This window comes from Mustela putorius, unplaced genomic scaffold (genome assembly GCF_011764305.1).
Source record: "Mustela putorius furo isolate JIRA1106 unplaced genomic scaffold, ASM1176430v1.1 tig00003962_pilon_pilon_pilon, whole genome shotgun sequence".
Taxonomy (NCBI): domain Eukaryota; kingdom Metazoa; phylum Chordata; class Mammalia; order Carnivora; family Mustelidae; genus Mustela; species Mustela putorius.
Genome location: NW_025422106.1, coordinates 1,629,782 through 1,633,667, shown reverse-complemented (window position 1 = coordinate 1,633,667; position 3,886 = coordinate 1,629,782). Strand labels below are relative to the sequence as shown.

Here is a 3,886-nt window from a genome sequence, read left to right as displayed (position 1 = left end):
GGGACCGGGGCTGGGGGGGTACAAAATGGCTTTTTTCCTCCAGACAAGAGTAGGTCCCGCCCACTACTCACCCACGTGACCTCATTCCTTCAGGGTGTTTGCGGAGCGGGGAAGAGGAGGAGGGGGGAGAGGCTAACTCGGCTACCCCCACACCGGGTGCCGGGCCCCCTAAACTGGGACGCGACCTCACTCTTCCCAAACAGCCCCTGACCCTGGAAGATGTATCCTCTTCTCGGTTAACCTCCGCAATGAACCCTACCGCCCCACAAAAAAAATGTGCGCGCCCCCCACCCCCTGACCCTGCGATCCCCGCCCCTAAGCTGGGGCGTCTGGAAAATGGTGAAATGAGGACTAGGCTGAAATGTGGTTCGTTCTGCAGTCCTACCCGCCGCGGCCTGGACCGAACGACGATGGGCTTGGGTGGGGGACACGACGCCTCCGGCCACGCGTTCAGGGTATTTTCATTCACTCTAAATGACACTCCCTTAAAATTAATAACTGCAACCGTGGGAGAAATCGTGTCCTCCCCACTCCCCTCGGCCCCGCTCAGCGGCCAGATCACCGGCTCTAAAAGGCAGTCCCCTGGGGCCCAGTCGGTAGAGGCGAGAGGTCCCACGCCTCCGGGAGGCGTGGGGGGATGTCGGTTTGCTGGGGTGGAGGCTGGCGCCCCTCGCGTGCTCGCGCAGAGAAGAATGCAATGCAACCCGGGCCGGGGGACAAGCTGAAGACGGGGACTCAGGTTCCGGGTCCGGGACACAATAACCCAGTCGAATGCGAGAGGTCCGGCTGGACTAGTAAATCAGGCGCCAGGGCTCGGAAGTGGGCCCGCGCTTTTCCTCCTGCCTTGCGCTGGTTCCCGCATTTTTCTCGGCCGCGCCGGTGCGCCGGGAGCTCTGCGCGGTTGGTGCGCCTCCCTCGCCCCGGCGGCGGGAGGAGCCGGGCGAGCGCAGAGGCGGCTGGTGCCAGTCCGCCTCCGACAGTCGCTCGCGACTCCTCCCAGCGCTCGGGCTCCCGTCCCTAGTGGCTCCCGCCGGGAGGGGAAAACGGGGAGGGAGGCTTGGGAAGGCGGGGAGGAGCGGCCGAGGCTGGCGCCGGGGGAGCCAATCGATACTACGTTACGGCGACGACCCGGGCCCTGCCTCATTAGGACGGTCGATTCGCTTATTCGTTATTTAAGATTTATTAGAGATGGTCACTGGCTCTGTCCCTCCAGAGAGCTCGATTATCCGGCCAGACGGGCCATTAAGCGCACTGACGGTGGGTGGCTCGAGAGGAAATTAGGAGACAAATCTGCAAGCTTCGGAGTGCCTGCCTCTTCCTCTTCCCTCCGCACTCGCAGCTCAGGCAGACCCGAAGCTGGGCCCCCCAGACTGAATGCTTTCACCCTTTGGCCAGCGACCAGGAGACCTGAGGACACTGGCCGCCAAGTGACCCCAGCTGCAGCCTTCAGCCCACACCGGGCGAATGGGGGCAGGGAGGAAGAGGATGGGCGGGAGAGATACCCTCCGGGGGTGGGTGTGTCTGAGAACGCGCGGGAGAAGGTCGGGGTGGAAACTGGTTACCTACACCTCTGTCTTTGCACGCGAAGACTAGGATTTTGCCCCCCCCCCCCCGCAAGAGGGCTCTTGGGGTGGACACACCAACTGTCCCTAGGGCAAGCCTGTTGCCAGCATCCCGAACTCTTCCAGGGAAGACTTGTGCATCCTCTACTGTCCCCCAATTGCCCTGCGGAGAGGCAGCGCAGCAGGGACTCCTGGTCTGTCGCCCCTGTCCAACTAGATGATCCTGGGGCAAGGCAAACCTGTAGGGGCTTCCTGAAGATCTCTGATGCACAATCCATATGGGCACCCAGGGTGTGTGTGTGTGGGGGGTGCATATCAGCTACTTGGAAGAAGGTTGATGAGTCCCCACTTTGGTCCTTTATCCTGGAGTGTTGCAGCAAGGGGGCCCACAGTGCTGCCCAGGCATCCATTCACTCGTTTCTCAATTACTAGCGCTAGTCACTAGCAAACCACAAGGCAGAGGGATGAAGACCCCATTACCCACTAAAACTTAATTTAATCATTTCCATCCTGGGCCGCAGGTCTCCACATCCCTGGCCTTTCTGCCTTGTCAGGAGAACTTCTAAGACTCAACCTTTCACACATCAGAAGTTCTTTGGTTTCCCTGCAAAAAAAAAAAAAAAGCACCTGTCCTGTACCAATGTGGAATACTGCACTAGCACCAGGGACCTAAAGCTGATGAGCTGGGTTTTTGGCTACAAGGAGCTCACAGGCCAGTGGGGGCTATCTAGCATGTCTCATTAGCTCCCATGGCACTGTGTATCCCCCTGGTTTGTCCCCACTAGCCCTGTGAGTGCCTGGTAAGTGGGTGGGGGTGGTGAGCCCTGGGAAAGGTTTTCAGAACAGGTGTCTTCTGAACCCAATCTTGAGGAGAAGCCAGGTAGCCTGAGAGTCCTTTGCTTAGCTCCTGGTGCTGGGATGTGCCCTGACTGCATTAGACACCAATGCTTCCCCTGCATTCTGCGCTAGTTGTAGTGTCTCACATAGTCCTCTAGCTGAAGAATCACCGTGTCTGTCACAGACTGGAAGCTTCCAGAGGGTAGGAACTTGGTAAATCTAATCAGTGATTTCTGGCACATGCCAAGAGCTACTGTGAAGATAAGATGTCCTTGAAGATGGTGACGATGGTAGGAGAGGGCAGTCCCTCTAGTGATTTTTTGGCCATCTTTCCCCATGTCCCTGGCTCCTCTCTCCCCAAGATGATGTCCTTTGTCAGTTTCTGTTTGTACTTCTCCATCCTCTGCCCTACTTCTCCGCCTGTACATCTAGAAAAAAATAGTTTTGTTGTTGTTTTCCTTTTTTGGAAGCTTCTCATATTAACTGCATCTCCTTTCCCTCCATTTTCTTCCTTCAGCTCACCCCGCCTACTTTTCTATCGTGTCCCTTTTCCGTCTCTGTATATCACAGCTGTGTTCTCCCTTTTTCACCTTTTCGCTTCATCCCCCAGTTTCTCCCTGCCTTTGTCTCGCTACTTTCTTCCCTTCCAAACGCAGTATTTCGACACTGTAACATCGATTGAGGCAGACAATGGAAAAACTGTCCAACCTCCACTGTAAATTCATTCTTAATCTTACGAAAAATACAACCTGAAACGTACACACGGTGAGACAAAACCCTGTCTTCGCCTTTCCTGAAATCCAGCCTGGGGGCGGGGTGGGAAGTAGGCGATGGAGGAAAGTGCTGGAGAAATTATCCCATCATTGACCGAACAAAAACGAATTTTCAATCACAATGATCCGCTGATTTGCTATAGAAAAGGAATCTCTGCCATTTCAAAGCGAAATTTAGCATTTTGCAGGTTGGGAGAATAACGCTTAGGTGGTTTTTTTTTTTTTACAGAAAAGGATCGCGTCCCTGGGTGGGCTCGAACCACCAACCTTTCGGTTAACAGCCGAACGCGCTAACCGATTGCGCCACAGAGACTACGACAGCCGCCAGCGTGGCGGCGAGCTGAGTCAATGGGAGAGAGCCTACGACGGCGCAAGAATGCAACCGAAAGCCTGCAATCAGGCGAGAGAAGTCAGGACCCGGGGAGAAAGGGAAGGGTCCCGATCGAGGGAGGGAAGGAGGGGGGACCTTCACGTCTCTCCTCCACTGGTTTTGGGAGGGGTAGTCGCCGGCTTCCTCTGGATCTCTCTTAGAAGAAGATAAGATGGGGACGCCCGAAACGTCCTTTTTAGGGTGACCTGAGTCTTGGGGATACACGAAGTCGACCTCCTGAGAGTCCCAAAAAGCGTAACTACCTTTGGTCTCCAAACCTCCCCCTTTATAGCCGAGGCCCTGCAGCCCTGCAGTACAACCGCGACGCCCTTCTCCTGCTCCTC

At 56.1% G+C, this 3,886-nt stretch overlaps 1 non-coding gene across 1 annotated transcript; it reads right to left on the bottom strand.

Moving 5' to 3' along the window:
- Nucleotides 1-3,411: 3,411 nt before the first annotated feature.
- On the bottom strand, nucleotides 3,412-3,485 carry TRNAN-GUU. Its single transcript has one exon. It is a non-coding gene; the product is annotated as a tRNA-Asn (tRNA).
- Between the last annotated feature and the right edge of the window lie 401 nt (nucleotides 3,486-3,886).